Source organism: Puma concolor, chromosome B3, assembly GCF_028749965.1.
Source record: "Puma concolor isolate L17-30 chromosome B3, mPumCon1.1.hap2, whole genome shotgun sequence".
NCBI lineage: Eukaryota > Metazoa > Chordata > Mammalia > Carnivora > Felidae > Puma > Puma concolor.
In genome coordinates this window covers 142,550,141-142,572,714 of record NC_141672.1, presented here as the reverse complement: position 1 = coordinate 142,572,714, position 22,574 = coordinate 142,550,141, and the positions used below count along the sequence as shown (strand labels likewise).

General features: G+C 52.9%; 1 long non-coding RNA gene across 2 annotated transcripts in view; it reads left to right on the top strand.

The window, feature by feature from the left end:
- Positions 1–22,574, top strand: part of LOC147580445 (uncharacterized) — a 138,528-nt gene that overhangs the window by 81,811 nt on the left and 34,143 nt on the right. For both annotated transcript variants that reach the window (XR_015252937.1, XR_015252938.1), the window contains exon 2: positions 18,169–18,274. This is a non-coding gene — a long non-coding RNA (uncharacterized LOC147580445). The remainder of the gene's footprint in view (positions 1–18,168; positions 18,275–22,574) is intronic.

Sequence of the window (22,574 nt, the reverse complement as noted above, 5' to 3'; positions counted from 1 at the left end):
TTCCACACCGTAAACAAGTGTCCTTTTCGTGGTCTATTTAGTGCCACGTTTTTTTTTTACAAGTTTGTGCTTTTTGTGGATGATTTCACTGGGTTTTTTTTTTTAATGTTTATTTTTGAGAGAGAGTGATTACACACTGGGGAGGGGAAGAGAGAGAGGGAGACACAGAATCCAAAGCAGGCTCTGGGCTCTGAGCTGTCAGCACAGAGCCCCACACAGGGCTTGAGCCCACGAACCATGAGGTCATGACCTGAGCCAGAGTCGGATGCTTAGTCCACTGAGCCACCCACATACCCCTGATTTCACTGTTTAAAATGGCCCGAGAGCGAAGTCCTGAAGTGCTGGCTGGTGTGATGGGCCTCGTGGAAGAAATACAGGTCAGATAAGCTTGGTTCAGGCGGGAGTCGAGGTTCCGTGTTGATGAACGAACGGCATCTGTTAAATAAGACGTCCTTAAACGGACCCGCGTGTAAGACAAAGTTGCGTACTGATGGGTTGATGATAATGTTGTGACCAGAGAACCTGGCGGGAACTGACCCTGTTCTCGCCTAAGAATGACAGTTCTGTGTTTGCCAATTCACAGTTCAAGGCGACTTTATAGAACATTACTGAGAATGACAAGAATTGCCTACAGATCAAGTAAGCGGCAAGGAACCAAGTCCGTTAGAACTGACCGAGCGAAGAGGGGCACAGTGTGGGATGAAGGTGTGGGGTGCAGACTGGGCAGTGGCAAGGAGCCGGGACTCTTTGGGGTGTGCCAGGGCCGGCAGCCATGAGGCTGTGGGGACAACCACTGGGATGTCAACACTTTGAGCCAGAGGCCACAGCGAGGACCAGGGACCTGCACAGAGAAGGACCCGCAGAGATACAATTGGAGATAAGAGAGGGTGACCTCCTGGTCCCGTGGGGATGTGGTGTGGGCAAACGCCTCTGGGAGAGGATTCTGGGACCAGGAGAGCACCCCAAGGTGTGTGGGGGGAGGGTGGGCCTCGAGGCTGAGAGGCTGTCTGTCCATCCTTCCGTGGCATAGGAGACAGAGCGGACAGGAACTTTCAGCCAGCACCAGGCTTCCCCAACCAGGCACGGGCACCGTGAAGGTGCATGCCTGCAGCCCATGCCCCGAGTTGCCCTCGGAGCAGAGGAGCCCTGCACTGGGTGCCAAGCCTGCTCTGCAGGCCAGCTGGCCATGGGCAAGGTCAGGGGCAGGGGGGCCTTAGCAGAGCAGGGAGTCAGGGACTGGGGGGTGGTGGGGGGAGACACTGGGCCAAGGCTGGGGGCTTCAAGGGGAAAGTCTGCCCCAGGAGGGGGCGTGGAGAGGGAACCATAAAGGCCCCTCTATTCAGAAACCACCCCCCTGAGGAGGACTGGCTGTGATTTAGAACGGATTTCATCCCTACCGCCGGATCTGGACGTCACCGGGCAGAAAACTCCTCCCCTCCCCCACCTGAGGCCCATCTTGTTATGTCAACTTTCTGTTTGCACACAAATAACCTTTTATTGGCATTAAAAAAAAAACAAACCCAACTATTAAGTCATAGGTTTTCAAACTGGAAAGTACCTCAAGAAGTCCAGTTCCTTACCTTGGAGCAAGTAAAGTATTATCATTTCTACGTTACAGAATAGGAGCAGGGGTCAGGGGCCTGAAACTGACAGATAAGAAGGGGCGGGTGGGGACTCCAATGCAGGTCCCCCTCTTCCTAGGGGCCCCCCCTAGACCGGCTCAGGCTCTCCCTTCTCCTTCTCTCCACCTGGTTTTGGGATTCTCTCCGTCCGATCCCTGATCTTCTCCAGCAAGTCTCTGTAAGGCTGCCTTGTGCCAGCTGTGGGTTGGTCTCTCTCCTCCCACCCCTGCTAACTCGGGCCTCCCCGTGCCCCCCTTCCCAGCGCTGTGATCCCAGGCCCTGCCTCTGCCACTCTGTCCGGGGCTGCTCTCCGCAGCCCTCGAGGGAACTGGCAGCTGGGGGCTCAGACACGGGTGGGCTGCTGCTCAGAGTGGGGTTCTGTGGCCCCTCGAAAACAAGCCTCGCTCTGTGCACCGTGAGGCCAGCTGCCGGGGCGGGGGTGGGGGGGGGGCAGCAAAGGAAAGAAAATCTGTTGTAAAAAGCCCAGGTGAAGGCGGCCAAGACAAATATACCCAGCCAAGGGAACAGGAGGGCTGGAAGATTCCAGATGCAGAGGCCTCCCTCCGCTGCCAGGCTCCGTCCAAGGAGCTGGGTGAGGGATGGAGGGAAGGAAAGTGCCAGGGCCTGGTATTCTTAACCTGCTGCCTTCTGAGCCCAAGCAGGAACCGTTTCCCTGGGGATGGGCCCTTATGGTGGGGGGGTGGGTGAGGAGGACTCACCCCAACAACTCAGAATTAGGTTGGAAGCCTCCCGCAGCCCCGCAGGGGGCAGCTGGGGAAGGGGCGTGTGGACAATGCCAGGCTTTGTCCCAGGTGATGGGCAGCCGCGGCCCCTGCCCTCCTGCTCCTGGTCCCCCTCCCGCTCTGTCCAGGCCCCTGCGTTACTCACTCCCGTGTCACGTGGTCCTTCTGTCAACACCGGCTGAGCGAGGGGGGCTGGGGGAATGTGTGGGTCCTTCCTTTACTGCTGTTCTGGGAACCAAACCTGGGCCTCATGGAAATGTACGCCCTGAAAGGACAGTGCAGCACGGGACGTTTACCCAGGGCGGGCCCCGGGTGAGTCAGGGGGCCACGCGTCCTGGGAGAGATTCACGCCTGCGGGTCGCAGGCGCGAACAGTAGGGCATTTTGCTGCCTCCTCGCTACTGTCTCTCCAGCTCCGTGAAAGAGAGGACAGAAGTCTCGACAGACAAAGTCGGCACAAGGGTGGGGGACCCCACGGGGCTGGAGCAAGTCTGTGGACCTGGTTGGGCAGAAGTCCCGAGGGCTGGTCACTAGGCAGAGGCTCTGTCTCCCCACCCTGCCACCCCTGCTGAGTGCTAGAATCAGGCACAGACTGGCCTGATGCCAGGGCAGTGGGACAAGAGCCTCAGTGGGCAGCCTCCCTGTGTGTCGGAGGCCTCCTGGCTGAGACTCGGGGGTCTTTTCCGAATTTCCAGAGGGCTGGCCTCTGAAAGAGAGAGATGCCACTGCATATGCCCCCCAGAGGGAACTGGGGTGATAGAGTTACACTCAAAATAAGGAAGAACTTGCTGGTAATTGTGAAGTTTCTCTGAGGACAGATGATGTGCTTTGGAACACGAGGCACCATCTCCTTTTAAACGCACTCAAACAAAAGCTACGGCAATCGCTTTGGACAGATGTCTGGAGAGGAGTCACCAACTGGCTGGCTGGCTCACACAGATAGTCTTTAAGTCCCCGTCCTTGAAGCTTTTGAGTCCTAGTAGCTTTGACAGTGACGTGCACCTTGACAAGGGTCTTAATAGCACCGAGCCTCAGTTTCCCGATCCGAAAAACAACTTGTCTAGGCCGCATCATGGTGGGGACTCAACGTGCTTTGACAGCCCCGAGGCTCTACTGACACAGAAGGCTCTCACGAACAGAGGGTCTCAGTGAATATGTGTGACTGTGGAATGACCAAGGTCAGTGGTTGATGCTACTGACGGCAAGACCCCAACATCTACTGAAGGTTCGTGAGCCTCTAGTGTCAAGCGTGGCCTCATTGTCCCCTCTATCAACCCTCAGACTCAACACACACACACACACACACACACACACACACACACACACACACACTTTGCAGGCTCACACACATAAGTGCACACACGCATACGCCTCCTCCTGTCCCAGAAGTCTTTCAGTTTAGGTGGGGGAGCAAATCTTCCTCCATTTGGCTCTTACCTTTTTAAATTATTTATTTATTTTAAATATTTACTCATTTATTTTGAGAGAGAGAGAGGGAGAGCAGGGGAGGGGCAGAGACAGGAGAGACGGAATCCCAAGCAGGCTCTGTGCTGTCAGCATAGAGCCTGACGCGGGGCTCAGTCTCACCGACCGTGAGATCATGACCAGAGCCGAAATCAAGAGTCAGAGGCTTAACTGACTGAGCCACCCAGGCTCCCCTGTCTTTTACCTTTTTCTTAAAAGACTGACCTCAAAGATCTCTTCTAAGTTCTTTATAACCTACTGGCTCTCTTTGGGCTAGACTTAGGGGCCCCTTCTCACCTGGGCCAGTATTCCCTAAAGCTTTTCTGTAACGGTCTGTTTTCTCGCTTCCCTCGCCCACCAGGCTGAGCTCCTGGAGGGCAGGGTCTGTGCCTCCTGCATCGGCAAAGTGGGAGCGCTTGGCGGTGAAGGTCATGTGCCTCAGAATCGAGCACCCCTGGGTCAGAGCCCCAGCCTGCCCTTGACCGACGGCAGGAACTTGGCCTCCCTGAGTGTGTTTGCTCATCTCTGCAATGGGGATAATAAACTGAGGCTAATCCCACTCAGAGCTGTGGGGATTGAAGAAAGAACACACGTGGGGTGCTTAGCGCGTGGCTGGGTAGGCGGTACACGTCCCATAGATGGAGCCACCGTGACTGTGACTATAGAAGCAACGCCTCACACACCGTGAGTGACTGAACGGATGGGACAGGGCTGAACAAATAGACACCTCCCTGTCCCCTGCCTGGCAGGGCCGGACTCATCACAGCCTTCTATAGGGACCCTATGTCCCCACAGCAGAAAGTGCACTGTGTTAGGGGTCAAGGAACAAGGTGAGCCTCTGAAGGGCAGGGCACTCAGGGACCAAGGGGGCCAGGCTTTTCCTTGGGTCCTCCTCCTGCCCCCCACCCCGTCCCCTGCAGCTGCTCTGGAACCCTTCGGAGGCCCCAGAGGGAAGTCCTTGCCAGGGAGCCTCGGAAGGTCCCTTGTGCCACGGCCACCTCTCCGTGCGCTCTTACGCAAGCCTCACTCCCAGGTTGACCGTTGCTTCTTGAGTTTGTTTAAGGAAAGCGGGCAGAAGGAGCATGAGAATTGGAGCCACTCATTGTCTGGCTGTGGCTGCAGCAGACACAGGACAAAGCAGCCCATTGAAGGCCGGAACTACCCAGTCCCATAAACAGCCTGCCGAAGGGACACCTCGTCCCACATTTACAAAAATGCCCCCGGGGCTCTATTTAAAGACCCGCACACTGGAATAAGCACAGGTAGGTCTATTTCTGATTGTCCACGTGGCCCTCTGGGATCCTCTCTGAAGAGTGACTCCGCTTCCCTAGTGACCCAAAGTAACCCCCCACGCCCACCCATCCCCAGACATTTTAGTCTCTTCTGGGTCTTTTTGTTAAAACAAATAGCCTAGTCTATTAGGTCTTTTGTTGTTGTTTCTTTCTGAAACATGGTTTCTCTGAGAGGTCTGCGTTCGGACCAAATATGGATGTTCAAAATTTGTTTTTTTTAATGTTTTTTTATTTATTTTTGAGAGAGAGAGACAGACAGACAGTGCAAGCTGGGGAGGAGCACAGAGAGGGAGACACAGAATCCGAAGCAGGCTCATAGGCTCTGAGCTGTCAGCCCCAGAGCCCAACACGGGGCTCGAACTCCCTAACCGCGAGATCATGACCTGAGCCGAAGTCGGACGCTTCACCGACTGAGCCACCCAGGCGCCCCTAAAATTTAATTGTTTTGATGACACCAAGTAGCAGAGACCAGGATTATTTTGGGGGAGTGGCAGGCAGGGTGGGCACAGGGTGTGAAATACAGGCCACCTGCAGACTTGGAGCCCAAGATGATCACTCTCCACCTGGCGGAAAGAACTAAAAGTGCAAATGAGGGGCGCGTGGGTGGCTCAGTCGGTGAAGCATCCGACTTCGGCTCAGGTCGTGATCTCATGGTTTGTGGGTTCGAGCCCCGCGACGGGCTCTGTGCTGACAGCTCAGAGCCTGCTTCCGATTCTGCGTCTCCCTCTCTCTCTGCTCTCCCCCGCTCGCATTCTGTCTGTCTCTCTCTCTCAAAAATAAATAAACATTAACAAAATTAAAAATTAAAAAATAAAGTGCAAATGACAACAAAACGGCCCCAGGGCCCAAACTACCCACCTTCCCTCCGGCCACGCATGGGGACGGAACTGGTGATGGCAGGGACAGTGCCAGTTGAGACGCTGAGCCTGGCATGTGTGTCTTATGCACCCATCCTGGGTGGCATTATAGCCAGGGATGGGTGAGGTCTGGGGTCAGGCAGATAGGTGTTCAAATCCTGGCTACACCAGACCAGGCAAGCTTCTTACCTGTCTGTGCCTCAGTTTCTTCACCCGTATGAGAGAATAACGAAGGAACCAACTCAGAAGGTCGTGACAAGGATGGAATGAGGTGATGTTTGCAAAGAAGTTAGAACAGCGCCTGGGGCTTGGCAATCAATTATTATTCCCACCTTAGAGAAGAGGGACCAAGGCTTGCGGAGGTCCTGAGACCTGCCCAAGGTCCCACAGCCAGGCCACGGTAGAGACGCGATTCAGTCCCAGACCAGCTTGGTCCAGAGCTGGTGGGCTTGTCCCGCTCTGCACGGCCAAGAGGAAGGGGGTTCCAACTGGATCCTGAGCTGAAGTTGCTGAGGGCCACCTTGCCTACCCTTTCCCGTGCCCACCACCTAAGGGGGCCCAGGGAAATAAGGCGAGCCCCAGGATTGTCGGTTGTAACACTGACATTTAGCCGGTGCTTCTGGTTGCTTCTGTCCGGTGTTCATACAGCCTTCACAATGTGCTAGTACTGTGCCAAGCGCTTGACGTGTATTACCTCCGTTTTTGTAATAATCCCCTGATGGTAGCTGCTATCGTTATCATCCCCATTTTGCAGATGAGGAAACCGAGGCACAGAGAGGTTAAGTGACTTACCCACTGTCTCACACCTAGCACATGCTAGGATTTAAACCCAAGTCTGGACTAGGCGCCTGGGTGGCTCAGTTGGTCAAGCGTCCGACTTCGGCTCAGGTCATGATCTTGCGGTTCGTGAATTCAAGCCCCGCGTTGGGCTCTGTGCTGACGGCTCGGAGCCTGGAACCTGCTTCGGATTCTGTGTCTCCCTCTCTCTCTGCCCCTCCCCTGCTCATGCTCTGTCTCTCTCTGTCTCTCAAAAATGAATAAATGTTAAAAAAAAAAATTTTAACCCAACTCTGGCTCCAGAATCCGTTCTCTTAACCATCACGTCAGATGCTTTATATGCAAAAACATCTCATGCTGCGCCTTGCCCTCGTCCCTGCCCCTGCCCTCAGCACCCCATCCCCTTATCCTTTGCCACTGTTTTTTATCTCTATGGTACTCGTCTTGCCCTAACTTAACCATATACTTTATTTATTGATTATGTCTGTTGTTTATTGTCTCCGCTCTATCCTTAATGTGAGCACCACCAGGAGTTTGCACACAGTAAGCACTCAGTAGTACGAACCGAACGAATGAGTGAACCACTAGATGAAGAAGTGAAGGGCTCATAGGAGTTGCACTGTATTAAGTGTATTAAGTACCGAGACTTGTTCAAGCACTCATTTGGTTGAGGGGTGAGCCAGGACTCAAACCCAGGTCTCACTGCAAAATGCTCTTTTTTTTTTTTTTAAACATTTATTTATTTTGAGAGAGAGCTCGAGAGTGAGTGAGAGAGGGGGAGAGAGAGAGGGAGGGAGAATACCAAGCAGGCTCCGTGCTGCCAGCGCAGTGCCCGACATGGGGCTCGATCTCACGAACTGTGAGATCAGATCGTGACCTGAGCCAGAATCAAGAGTCGGATGCTTAACCCACTGAGCCACCCAGGCACCTCCCCGCCCCCCAAAATCTTGTCTGTGTGCCTCTGCTGTGCTGGTGTGCCAAGAGGCCGAGCCAGTACGGGGATGACAGAGCCTCTGCCCTCCGGGGACTCAGCACCCTGTGGACCGTGGGGCATGCTGTGTAAAAGCTTAAGGATGAAGGTACTTTGGGGGCACAGCGCTTCGCGAGCTCCCACAAAGCTCCGGGAAGTCACCCAGAAGAGGGAGGGGACATTTCAGCCAGGTCCTCCCATCATCCAGATCCCCCCGAGGTTCGAGGTTCATCCACTTGGTTCTTCTCCATGGGGGTCCCGTAGGAGCACCTGGCCTGGGATGATGGGGTGATGCTGCCCGGCCTGACACAGTTCCTGTGGTCACAGAGCCCAGGAACCCCCTGGGAAACCGGAGCCCCCTCCAGGCAGCGTTTCCTGCACTCTCCCTCCCGCCTCCCCCCTTCCAGCAGCTGTCCTTCCATTAGGCATGCTTTACTCTGAACCCCTAGGGGCAGGGCTCTTCCCTCACCCACTTCTGTAGTGCCCTGCCTCGCCCCACTACTGGGGCCCCACATGCCACCTGCAGACGGAAATGCCCCAGAGTTGTCCTTGTCCAGCTGCTCAAACATCGGTTAGTTTCCTGACAGCTAACATTGATCGAGCACTTGACGTGCTCCCGTGTTCGCTTGGCTGCTTTATCTCAACCCTCACTTCCACCACCCTCACCCCTTCATGGAGATGCTGGTGTTATTTCCATTTCACAGATGAAGTCACAGAGGCAGAGAGAGAAGGCAGCCGCTGCTTGCATTGCACAGATTAAAGGGGCGGCGCTGAGCCTGATGGCAGGTGGTTGACTCGGTCATCAGACTTTCTGTACTGCCTCCCACGCGTACAGGCTCCGCCTCCTGCATTTATGGTCACTCTGGAGCCAGAGTGTAGGCATATCCCCATGAGGTCCTTCTGCTCCCATCCTTGGGTGGGGGTCCAGGCAGACCCCTTATACCCATCTCGTGGTACCCGAGAGCTGACGTCCCCAGGTTTGCCCTCCTGTGAAGGTTCTGTGCTCCAGACCTTTCCTGACCCATCCTCCACCCCTGCCAGAGCTTCTCTGGCTTCCCAAGGTGCTCTCCGCACAGGGATGTATTAAAGACGTCTGTCTGTCCTTCTCCATGTGGGGCGTCGTGGACACATGGCATTAAGATTAAGATGAGAATTTTAATGATGACTTTTTTGGTGCAACTGGACTTTTAGTAGGGCCTTGTATCAACCACCCTAAAGCTGACTTAAGCCTTCTAACTAGAGCTCTTTCCTCCAGGGCTCTGGAAGCTTCTGAGCTTCTGCCCATCCTCTCCCCACCTCTCCTCCTGGCGAAGTGCGTGCCCAGGCGGCAGCCCAGCCCCAGCACGGGGCTGAGCCCCCATCCCTGCCAGGCCCCCTGGGGAGCTGCCGGTTTGAGCCGGTTCCACCTTGGGAGCAACTCCTGCCTCAGATGTGTCAGGCGTCCAGGGACCATGGGACAGAACTTAAGCTCTTCCTTCTTCAAAACTGGGAGATTTCTGGCAACCTCAGGGAAGGATTTGATATTTTGTCTCCTGCTTTTCTTTAATAGCAAACGGATGGAAAATGCAGAAAACCCTGTGCTCAGCAAAACCTCCCTCTATAGGAAATAGCTGGAAACCGCGGTCCAAGATGAACACCAGGCCAGCTTAGGTGTTTTCTTGGAGCCTCTGGCTTGGTTACATAATGCCCGATGGCCCAGCCCAGGCGAGCTGGTAGCCCTGGAGCTTGGCAAGCCCCCTTTACTCTGGGAGCCCCCTGCCCTGGGCTGGTCAGGCCCCTGGGAAGACACAGGCTTTCTCTGTGATTAACAGTGGGTCTGTTCAATACTGACTCCTCCCCCTTGCCCCTTCTCCCCTACCCCCAGGCTCCTTTTTCATGGAAAAACAACAGTTTCCATGATGAGCTCAGTGTAGAGGCAGGAACTGAACCTGTCTGGGCCTTCATTTCCCCATTGGAGGGGTGCGGATGAAGTGACCTGTGGTTTTTGCTTGTAGCCAACATTCCATGATTCTATGGTTTTTCTCATGGAGGAAAGCTTCTCCCTGGTCTTGAGTCTGCAGACCATGACTGAGAGGGAAGGTTTCCAGGCAGAGCCATCGAGCCCCCTCCTGGTTGGGCTGTGACTAATCCTGTCCTCTTCCCCACCTAGCAACAATGCACACATACACACAGGGTATCAAACAAACATGCCTCACGTGGGTTTCTTTCATTCATTCATCCATGCATCCGTCCACCCATCCGTTCACTCACTCATTCGTTTGTTCCGTGACTGCTCATTGAGCCCCCACTGGGTCCCATAGACACAAAGGAGATGGGATCCCCTCCCTGCCCTTGAACTCCTAGTCTGTGAGGAGAGGGGTGGCACGTAGGTCAGATAGGACAAGGCCGAGTGACAGGTCTCAGGTAGAGGTCTGGCAGGGAGTTGTGAAGACAAGAAGTATCCACAGCATCCTGGACGTGTCTCCACCTTCAATCTGTGCTTGTTCACACTAGACCCAGAGTGTAGACAAGCCTGTGAGGTGCTCTCAACACTTTGGAGATGACGTCTCTAATCCTGTGCCCACGACCTAGGAATGTTATCAAGTTGCTGATTCTTTTCTTGACCACAGCACACAAAGTCAAGGCTCAGGAATCTAAGATGAGACAGGGGAAGACGAGCACCCGGGCCTCCTTGTAGAATTCCAGAGCCGATATTGTCATTTTCTTCAACCTCCTCTTGAAGGCAAGGAAACTGAGGCATGGGTCGGTCAAGTCACCTGCTCCGTGTTCCCCAGCTGGGAAGAGGCTGAGCTGCAGGAGCGTGGCCAGGCCTGCTGACTCCAGGCTGGTCTCTGGCAGGCTCCAGTTCAGGCACACTGCTGTAACTGCTTATACCCCTCCACCCCTTCCTAGAACTTTCCCTGGGAGATCCTGAATCAGACTGCCTGGCCACAGCAAATGCTGCTGTGCTAGCAGACGGGGGTGAGCTCATCCCCCGAGGTGGTGTGGCAGGATCGCGGTGGCAGCCTGGGCTTCTGCTCCCGTCTGAAATCATGGATGAAAATAGCTTGCCTGCGGTCTATTGATACTCAATACTCTATCATCAGATCGAGGAAGTCAATTAAAAGTGTCCCGTTCCCCCCACCCCCACCCCGGGGGCCTGGGAACTGCACAGAAGCCAGAGACCAGTGACCAACAGGCCCTAAGTTCCCCTTCACAACTCCATCAAAGCCAGGGGCTGCAGGCCGGACCTAGGCATTCTCCAGACCACATGAGGCGGCTCCCTGGGACTGGCAACAGGAACCCAGTCTGGAGAATGGGCTCAGGCTCAGGTTGCAGGAACATCTGGTCCTCCTGGAAAATGCACCGGAAACAGCTCAGGATGGGAGGGCCCTGGGATTGCCCTGAGACTTCCTGTGGGCAATGGGGCAGAGGCCAGGAGACCAGGCTGGTAGGAGTTGGGAGTGGCTGCGACCGGTTCCAAATAGGACCTCAGAGACACTGGTTGATGTTCAGACCAGGCCAGAGATACGAGTGTCCAGGGGACTGCAACTCCTTTCCTTCCACGTGTGAGATGTGAAGAAGTGAGCCCCCTTCTCTCCAACTCCATTGCTGACCCGGGCTAACCGACAGGGCTCTCCGAGCCCCACCCCCACTGAAATCTCACTGGGCCCCTTCTGTGACACAGCCCGGGGGCTTTGTCTTAATGCAGCTCCACATTAGGGTTCAGCCCTCTCCCCTCCACCTCTGCCTCCACAGCCCTTCCCCTTTCTAGGCCCGGGGGTTCCAGCTTCCCTCCTCAGGCTGGTGATGGCTGGGACAGCACAGGGATAAAATGCTAGCCCAGCACTTTTTTCCCACTTGAGCATCCCAACGTCAGCATCACCTGCAGGGATTGTTAAAACCGAGTGCTGGGCCCTACCTCCAGAGTTTCTGACTCAGTAGGTCAGAACACGCATTTTTGAAAAAAAAACAACTTTTTTTTAATGTTTATTTATTTTTGAGACAGAGAGAGACAGAGCATGAACGGGGGAGGGGCAGAGAGAGAGAGGGAGACACAGAATCGGAAGCAGGCTCCAGGCTCTGAGCCGTCAGCCCAGAGCCCGACGCGGGGCTCGAACTCACGGACCGCGAGATCGTGACCTGAGCCGAAGTCGGCCGGGGCAGTTTAGTGAAGCCTATGGAGCCCTTCCCAAAGTGATGTTTTTAAACGCATAGCATAATACACACAGGGTTACACAGGGATATGATTAAATAGAAATCCAGCTCAACCCATAGACCCCCTGATTAAGCACCCGTAGGGAAGGAGTGCTTGGGGGAGAGGGAACAATCGATACAAAGGCCTTGGGGTGAATTTGACAAGTTGGAGGACAAGACAGGGTCCTGAGTTCAGTGGCTGGAGGGGGGGCAAATGCAGGGGCCTGTGGCCGAGTGGCTGGCTTTACAGGCTGTACTGGGGCTTTTAAACAGGGTGTATGGAGGTCAGATCTCTATTGTATTTTTTTAACGTTTATTTATTTATTTTGAGAGAATGAGAGCATGCACAGGGGAGTGGCAGAGAGAGCGGGAGAGAGAGAATCCCAAGCGCGCTGTCAGCACAGAGCCTGACGTGGTGCTCGGCCCCACCAACTGAGAGATGATGACCTGAGCAAATTCAGAGTCTGTCGTTCAACCTAGTGAGCCACCCAGGCGCCCCTGACGGGATCTCTTATCTTAAAAGATCGCTTTGGCTGCTGGTTGGAGAATGAGACGTTAGAGCCGGACACAGGCAGAGGACCCTCGAGGGGCTGTGGCCAGCCTCCCGGTGATACACAGGAGGGAGTCCCCGACTCCAGCAGAGGGACTAGAGTCTGCAGAGTCAAGTGGGGTCTGGGAAGCACAGGGTGAATTGTCTGCGCGCTGGACAGGGAGCAGAGACAAGGGAGGCCACGGATTTGGAGTTAGAGCCCAGAGCTGACTCTGGTCTTAATTCATCCCGTGACCTTGGGCCAACTGCTTCCCCGCCTTGGTCCCCAGGCTCCGGCAGGTAGAGGGAGGGGTGGACCGACTCTAATTGCGAGGCTGTAAAGTGGTGCGGGAGTGGCGACCCCTCTGGCTGAGAAGTGCCGTTTGCCAGGGGAGGGTGATGCCCAAGGAGGCGGGCGCCCCTGTGGCTGCCCAGCCGGGCCTGCGGACCGCTCCGAGGGCGGCGGCGGCGGCGGCGGCGGGGAAGGCGGCCCCCGGGGCCGCCAGGTGGCGAGGCGGCGGGGCGGCGAGGCGCCTCCGCTCTGCTGCCTGCGGCGCCCGCCCAGGGCAGTGGGAACCCGGGGGAGGCGCCGGCGGGCGCGGGGGCGGGACTAGCGTCAGTCACCGCCTCCTCCTCCCCCTCCTCCCTGTCCTCCTCCCACCACCTCCTCCCCGCCTCCCTCCTCCTTACCCCCTCCCCATATCCTCCTCCTCCCCTCCTCCCCCTGCCCTCCCCACCCCCCAATCTCCCGTTCCCCCTCTACTCTTCCCTATCTCCCTTCCCTCAGAGCGGCTGGAAAACAGGGACAGCACAGAGGCAGGCCAGTGCTCAAGAGAAAGAGCTGCCGCTTCTCACTGCCCCTCCCACTCACCCCTGCCCCTGCTCTCTGGGTTCAGGACTAGATGCCTGGAGGAGGGGCCTTCCCCTACCCACTGGACCCCTGTTGGCCTCCTGCAGAGAAATGCTTCCCCCCATCCCACTTCGTTGCCACAGCCCCTCATTCCCACGCTCAGATCCTGGGAGGCTCCGGTCTTTATTCAGTCAACAAACTTTATTGAAAAACTCCTTGCTGGCTCTGGGCCAGGCCCTAACACAAATTAAAATCCAGTCCTTGCCATAGAAGGGCACCCCTCTGGTGGTGGAGACAGAAATGCATAGTAGCATGAATTCAGCACCCATTGTTTGCCAGGTCTGTTAAGATCAGGAGGAGACAGGGGTGCCTGAGTGGCCCAGTCGGTTGGGTGGCCAAGTTCGGCTCAGGTCATGATCTCGCGGTCCGTGAGTTCGAGCCCCGCGTCGGGCTCTGTGCTGACAGCTCAGAGCCTGGAGCCTGTTTCAGGTTCTGTGTCTCCCTCTCTCTGCCCCTCCCCCGTTCAGGCTCTGTCTCTCTCTGTCTCAAAAATAAATAAACGTTAAAAAATTTTTTTTTCTTTAAATAAAAAAAAAAAAAGATCAGGAGGAGACAGATACCATACAGGGTAGACAAAGAGAATAGATGAGTGAAATTTACATTTGCATTTATATAAAACCCTAAAGAGGTAAATCTCTTAGAATGCACAGATCGCTTACAAAACCTACCAGCATGGCTACAATTTCAAAAACTGAAAATCTCAAGTATTGGCAGAGACGAGCAACTGGAATTCTCATACGCTGCTGGTACAATGCTTTAGAAAAATGTTTGGCCAGTGCCCGTTAGAGCTAAGCCTGCAAAATCCCCATGATGCAACAGCTCCACTCCCAACTGCACTGAGGGCTTCCATCCACCGAAAGACATGTTCAGTCATGTTCATGGTCATAGAAGCTTTATCCATGTATCCTAGCCCCAAACTCAGACAACCCAAATGTTCATCAACGAAGAAATACATAAATGGGGGTGTAGGCACATAGTAGAGTATTGTGCATCAACGAAAAAGAATGCCCTAGTGTTGCAAACACAGCCTAGATGGACCTCACAGATAATATGGAGTGAAAAAAGCCAGACACAAAGGGGAACATACTGTATGACCCCATCCATATGAAGTTTTAGGACAGGAAAGCTGATCTAAAGGGACAGAGATCAGAACAGTGGTTATGTTAAGAAGTTACTGACTGGGGCGCCTGGGTGGCTCAGTTGGTCGGGCGGCCACCTATGGCTCGGGTCATGATCTCGTGGTATGTGAGTTCGAACCCCGAATCGGGCTCTGTGCTGACAGCTCAGAGCCTGGAGCCTACTTTGTATTCTGTGCCTCCCTCTCTCTCTGCCCCTTCCCTGCTTGGTCTCTCTCTCTCTCTCTCTCTCTCTCTCTCTCAAAAATAATAATCATTGAAAAAAAATTTTTTAATAAAAAAAGAAGTTACTGACTGTGGGAACACAGAGAGCCTTTGTGGGGGCTAGAAATGCTCTAAATCTTGATCTGAGCAGGGGTTACACTAGTGTAAGCATGTGTAAAACAGAGCAAGCCCCACACTGAAGATCTCTCGCTTCAATTTATGTAAGTTATATCTCAATTCAAACAAAACAGAGAGCTCCTGCCAATCAACAAGGGAAAGTTAGGAAGTACAAATGTTTTATGGCCAAAGAGTGTAAATTGGTCATTCACAGAAAGACAAGTCCTAAGCGCTAGCAAATATTTGAAAAGACGCCCAATCTCATTAGTAGTTAGAGAAATATATACCGAAACACCCTATCAGGCGACACCCATTAGAATGACAAAGATTAGCAAAGTGGACAGTACCAAGTGCCAGCCAGGATGTGGGGTGGCTGGGGGTTGGCGCGTGACTGGAGGGCATGTAATTAGCTGGCTCAGGCAAAGGGGGAGCAGTCAAGTCGGCCGCCCTTCGTGATACCATGTAAGTTGCACACCTTGGGACTCAGAGAGCCACTCTTCGTGTTTGTGCAGGTTGGCAAGGGGGTCAGAAGGACAACATGGTCACTGTGGCATTATTTATGGGAATGCTGCTCTGAACTCAACCATGGTGTTCATCAAAGGGAGGGCTCTGTCAGGTGATGGGACACACAGCAGGTGTGGGATGCTGAACAGCAGTTAGAAGCAATGAACTTCTGACTGCAGAATGTGCATACGTAGATCTCAAAAAATAGAATCAACTGAAACAAGAAATAGAACTAGATTTCCAGCATAGTACTGTGCATGTAAGTTAACACCCCCCACACAAACACACACAATAACTCTGCATATTTTATGAGAATATGTGCATACTTAAGGGCATATGGTAAACATCCGAGTGGATGCTTAAAGGAGTGTGAGAGTAAAGATTGGGAATGAAGGAGAAAGATAAAACACAACCCGACCATCCTACTTCAAGCAATAAAAGCATATGTCTACACCAAGATTTCAATATGCATGTTCCTGGAGGTTTGTTTGTAATAGCTCCAAACTGGAAACAACCCAAATATCCATCAATAGATAAATGGATGAACAGATTATGCTCTAACCAGACAATGGAATACGACTCTACAATTAAAGAGGGGAAAAACACCGATATACACAACAATGCACTGGTATAAACTCCTAGAAAATGCAAACTAGTCTATAATGACAGAAAGCAGATGAGTGGTTGCATCCAGAAAGCAGAGGGTAGGGAGAGGGGAGAGGTGGTAGGCAGGGACTACCAAAGGGCTCAAGGAAATTTTGGGGAGGTGACAGATTTGTGCATTGTCTTGATTAAGGGGATGGTTTCTCAGATGTGTACACCTGCGAAAGCTCATCAAATTGCACACTTTATGTGCAATTTGTTTCATGTCGATAGATCGAGCACTTTGCATTAACTGATGATGATAATATACCTTCAACTAAAGGGTGTGATTAACCCAGCTTGTTGCCATTGAAATTAAAAGCTAACAAAAAACAGGGGTGCCTGGGTGGCTCAGTTGGTTGAGCATCCAACTCTCGATTTCAGCTCAGGCCTTGATCACAGGGTCGTGGATGGAGCCCTGAGTCAGGCTCGGTGCCGGGCATGGATCTTGCTTCAGATTCTCTCTCCCTCTCCCTCCACCCCTCTCCCTCTTGCTCACTTTCTCTCAAAAAAAAATTAATATAATTAAAAAAATAAAAGCTAACGAAAGCCAAAAACAAAGCAAAAAATAAAGCTTAGATGGTTAAATGACATGCCCAGGCCTCACAGCTGGGATGCGGACTCCTAGACGGTCACGATGACACTGAGTCAGAACTTGCACCAGTTCAAGGTGTTCTGCAGGCACCTGTACTTGGTGGAAGCGTTCACCCAAGCCCTAGGGTCATCTCTAGGAAAGGCGCTGGGCACTCAGAGGTGGGGGGTGGGGCAAGGCCGTAACCTCTAGGCCCTCCCACCCAGATGGGGAGAGGCCCTTGGACAGATGGTTGAAAAGCTAGGTGAAGTCAGGGAAGGCTTCCTGTAAGAGGTGATGCTTGAGTTCAGAGGTGTTTGGGCCAGAGTAAACACTGGCTGGGTATTATCTGTTTATTATCATGGCTTCCCATGATCTTAGAGAAAGGAAAGTAGGAAGAAAAGAGGGAGTTCCAGAAAGAGGGGCTTGGCGGGTGGGTGTGTCAGAGAGCGGAGGTAGGCGTGTTGATTTGGTTTGGCTGTGGCCAGGGAATAGGGCAGATTACAGGGGAAGTCTTCCCAGGGCTGGTTGACATCCCCCTGAAAGTAAGCCTCCCTAAAGACATAAGGACACAGGACAGTTCTGGGCTTGGTGTGATAAAGGCCCCCCCTTCACCATGGCTGGAGCTTTGCATGGCCCACCGAGAGTCTCAAGAGTAGCCCTAAGTAAGTGCCCACGTCTTCAGTCCTGAGGAACGTAATCTGCTGGTGCTTTAATCCATCAAGAAAGAGTGTCCTCCCTGCGTCTCTGTGACACACAGTAGGAAACCGGTAAATGTTAGGTTCCTCTCTTGCCTCCGTCCTTTCTGCAGACACTTACGGGCTCTGCTCGACACCTACCCACAGGGCCACTGTCCATACCGGGCCGTGACCAGGGCAGGTGGCCCCTGAGTCTCGGGAAGGGTTGGGCAAGGGCTCAGGAGGACAGCCCCTCAGCCATGTGGAGGGGAGGGGGCTGTTCTTGGTTCTCTGCCATGAAAAAGCCCCATTGTGGGGTCTTTGAGGGAGAATATATTTATTTTGTTTCCTGAGCTGTGTGAACGGTGCACTGTGCCACCAGGATTGAGAAGGCTCTGTGTGGCTGGGGAGGGATTACGTCCCCCTCCTGGGTGGTGTGACAGAAAAAAGGCCCCATTCAGTCAGGGCTGACTGCCCACGGCAGCCCTCCACTCCTGCGTTGTCCCTGGGGGCTGCCTGCTTTCCCTCTCTCTGTCTGAGGTAGGGGCTCGGGGCTGGGTGTGTGTGTGGGGGCTGGGAGGCACCCCTCTTCGCCTGGAGGTGGAACCCCCCCACCCAGGGCTGTGCTTCTCAGAGGCGGAGCCGACCGAGGGGGTGGCGCTGGGACTCCAGAGAGCTGTTTGGTCCTTGTCCCACATTCTGGAAGGACTTCACATTTCTACCTGAGATGTTACCTTGGAGGGAGGTTTCACACCCAGCCCCAGAGATTGGCTGAAGGAGACCTTCACCATACAGCTTCAAATGCATGTTCTGAATTTGCATATAACTCACTTCTGTGATGATTTTGTGAATAGCACAGCCATGTTGCATTATATTTGGGGAGTGTGCGTGTGTGTAGAGTATTAATTTGTTCACAGGAAATGTTTTGAACACACCTCGATTTTTGTAACCCTGTTCTGGCATTTCTCTGTTTTTTAGTACACTGAGAGCCTCAGTCCCTGAACACGGACCTAGATTTTCTGGACCTGAGGGCCCTTGGCAGAGAGAGCCTACATCTTGAGCATGTCTGGACACGAGGGGTGAGGTGAGCGGGCAGGGTGCCTGTGTCTCTGGCAATGGTGGGAACATTGGGTGGTAGGGGCTGCGTCCTGGCCAGGCATCCTGCCAGTAGGCAGAGAGGCCAGGAAGGGGGTCCTTCCTCCAAATTGGCTGGCTCCCCAGATGACCGGGCCCTTGGTAGGGAACATGAAGTTCAAGTCCTTGCTGGGCTGTTCCTGGCCTCTCCCGTTGTGCCAGGCTCTCAGGTCAAGCATGGGCTGCCTGTCACTGGACACGCTCCCCACCTCTGCTCAGGGCCCCCACCCGGTTCTCTACTATTCTGTATTCACACTGTCTGCCTGGCTCCACTAGCCAAACCTGTGTGACCCCAAATTTGAGGGGCAGAAACTAGAGCCCCCAGCTACCATGGGTAGCTCATTGTCACCATCCTGCCCACTGGGCCGGCCCTCTGCCTTCTAGTTCCAGTCCTGTCCCTGCCTCACTAAGTGACCTCGGGAATTCACCAAGCTGTGGTTTTCTCATCTGCACGGCAGAGGATTACATCGGTTGGTGTCCGAGGGCCCTCTCAGCTCCGATTTTCTGTAAGCCTTGGAATCTGGATGCACATGTAACTGGGATCAGATGGAAAATCTTTACGTGAGCGCCGGGAGGGTCACGAGCAGCTGGGAGCACATGGCAGCTCCATGTGCCCCAACAGGCTTGAAAGGGGTTTTCCCCTGGCCATTTGCATCCATGCTCCTGGGGAGGTTAAGGATGTTTGGCTAATATACAGCCCTCCTCATCCCTTCTCCTCTTGGAAAAGAGCCATAGAGGAGGGCTCAATGCTGGCATTTGGAACAGAGGTGGGTAGTGGAGAGAGGAAGCAGAGGAGGGAAGGCATTGGGGCTGGGCTGCATTGGAAGGGGCCCTGCTCAGCCCTGGGGAACCCTTTGCTCCCAACTGCCTATCCTATAGTAAGGTCTGATTTCAGGTTATGGCCCAATCTCAGGAGAGAGAGGCCTCCCTCACAGAGGAGCAAGAGGGCCATTTGCTGTCGGGAAATCACCTCTGTGGGTAGGGTGGCCTGGCACATGCTCTTGGGCTTGATCTTGTACTCAAGGGTGAAAGGAAGGTGAGGGCCTTTGAGAGGCCAGGACCACCCAGGTTGGGCCGAGCCTAGACACCTGGTGGATGAGTATGCCAGCAGTCGTAGCGAGATGTGACATCACCCCGGGGCTTGGGGAACAGGGCTCTGGCTTCCCCAGAACTTGACCTAGTCATCCCAGAGTAGGCTGGAGTGTTCTTGAAGGATGAAGGATGGATTCATGGATAGATGGATGGATAAAATTAAACAAGTCTAAGGAAGGAATCCCTAATGATGTTCTGTAGATGTCTAAGATCTACAATGAGAGGGGAAAGCAAAACTTTATCTCAGTGTTTTGAGCCCCATGGACTTAGAGAATGGATGCTGGTTGGGGTTGTGGAAAGGACACGCAGGTTTGGCGTGGAGGAGAGTAGGGTCTGGAAAGGGTGACATGATTCGAGACCTACTGAGTTTGGAGCAAGGGAAGCAGAGCCAAGTGGAATAAGGGGCCCTTGTCGATTTGGAAATTTCGGACATAGAGGTGACAGCAGAGGTTCTGTGAATGGGTGGGTCCTCAAGGGGAGACACTGAGGTGAGAAGACCATGAAGGAAGCTCGAATTCATACCCTCTGGTTTACAGATGGGCAAACTGAGCTGCGGGACTTGTCTTTCATCCACCTAGCCACCCATCCACTCATCCACTCAACTATTTATTTATTTATTTATTTATTTATTTATTTATTTATTTTAAATGCTTATGTATTTATTTTTGAGAGAGAGAGAGAGAGTGCGCACGTGCGCACACAAGCAGGGGAGGGGCAGAGAGTCAGAGAGGGAGACACAGAATCCAAAGCAGACTCCAGGCTGTCAGTGCAGAGCCCGATACAGGGCCTGAACCCATGAACCGTGAGATCATGACCTGAGCTGAAGTCCTCAGCTGACCTGATCAAGACCTGAGCTTAACCACCTGAGCCCCCCAGACACGCCCAACAAGTTATTTATTGAGCAGCCGCAGTGTGTAAGGTGATATTCCTGAAGATGTTCATGGTTGAGGGACCAATCGGCAATAGTTGGCAAGGGGGTGGCGGAGAGAGATGCACCCCGGGAACCAAGGAAGGAGAACGTTTTAAGAAAATCAATAACATCCAATCTCGTGGAGCTCAAAGAGCAGGAAAGCAAGTTGGATTTTCTCTTTGGTGGCTCCTGGGAGAAAATTTTAGTAGACCTTTGGCAAGAGCTAAGGACGGATTGTCTGTGCTCCTGGAAGACAGACAGGAATGCCTCTGGCTTCTGCATCGTGCTTTGCAGAGGTGAAACATTATTTCTGTACAGCCGGCACATTCACCAGTTACAGAAATACTGCCTGCGATGTCCACATAGGATTCCATCAGGACAGAGTTCCCCCAAATAGAGCATATGCTCTGTCATGTACCATCTAGTCATTAACAAGCGGTATCACGGTGCGTTGGGAAAAGCCCAGTGCCAGGTGTCAGAAGATCTGCTTTCTGATCCTGCCTCTGATCCAACCAGGTGGATTTTCTCAGATCATTCAGCTGGAGCTCGTATCCCATGCACCAGCGATGTCACTTACTACCTCTTATCTGCTATTGCCATTTGCACTGGACTCCGTGCAAACATGTGACCTTGCATATGGTGGCCGTTCAGTAAATACCTCTGTTGAGTGAATGGGTGGATGGATGGCGAGGTGGATGAACAGGTTCTGAGGCTCAGTTGGTACATCTCCAAACAGAGGATATGAATCCAAGCTTCCTGAGGCTCCTTCCATGTCCAATCATCTATGACTATACATATATATTTTTCGTCACAAACAGTGTTCTTCCGAAGTTGCTTAGAGCTGGCCCATCTGGGCCAATTAGGCTTTTGTAGATTATTTAATCTCCTTGAGGGTAGAGACTGTGCCATTTATTGTCACAGCTCCAAAGCCTCATTTCCATGACCGGTAATATAAGCTCTTAGCAGATAAACGCTAAGTATTCACTGAATGAAAAAGCCAGTCACTTCCAACCATACTTTGATCCTCCAGAGACACATTCAAGGCTACGCGGCATGTAGTTCTCATGGTAGACAACGTGCCATCGTGTTGCCAGCCGATCGAGGATTATCCTGATGACAGGACAGGATGTGTCCCGTGGCCAGTTTCTGGTGTGATGTCTGCATGTGGCCTTGTAACTTCATCCATCAGGGCTTGTCCCTACATTCATCAGCCGTCAACACAAAATCAGGAAGCACCACATCCAGGCCCCAGCCCCAGTGCAGAGGGGATGCTGACAACTTGGAAAGCATCCAGAGGCAAGTGGCCAGGATGGTGAAGTGTCTGGAAATGACCATGAAGTGAAGAGTCATTAAAAGAACTGGAGGAACAAGCCAGAAGGGAGGGAAACATCATAGCTGCTGAGAATACTTGAAGGGTTGTTACTAAGGGTATTGTCCAAGCCAACTTGGACGAGAGTTTGTAGTTTTTCCCCTGCAGTGGGCCTCCTGAAAACAGACCTGCCCCTGGGATGTAAAGTTGGTTACAGGGAGGCCGTTTTCGGCTCCATGTAAGAACTTCAGAAGATTTTTCTCATCCGAAGTAGAAGAACACAGAATTGACTGCCCAGTAAGGTGGAGAATGGATGCCATCAGCCAAGGATGAAGGAAAGCAGATTGCCTGCCATAGATCGGGGGGTTGTGCTAGGTGGCTCGTGAGGTCTCTTTCAGGGTGGAGATCCCAGGATTGTAGAGAATTTAGCACCGGAGTACAGAGAAAGCTCCTTGCTTTGTCGATTTAGAAACTGCCCTCTGGTCCTGGTTGTGGTTCATCTCATTCCTGGCTGGTGTCCTCGAAACACATTTCTGTATTCGGCGGTTTTGGCCTTCCAGCTGAAATGACTATAAACCGCTCTCTTCTCTGTCTTTACAAAAAAAAAAAAAAAAAAAAAAAAAAGACTTTTTCTTTTCCAAATAAATAGCTTAGGAGGTCTCAGGAAGACTGTACCCAAATGGAGAAATTCCATGAAAAATCATTAAATAATTAAACAAACAAACAAATAAGCAATAAACCTCCAAGCCAAAATTATATGGCCAAATTCGATTTGCCCAGCTGTCCAGAAAACAGAGCTTTTGTCCATCTGTCTTCAAGATCCCTTCAAGGATGATGGATTTGCCTGACCCAAGATTGGACCCATTAAATTCAAGTCTGGGGATGGGTAGGTGGGAAACCCTCTGATGATCTGACTTCCGGAAGGTGGATGGAGGGGGA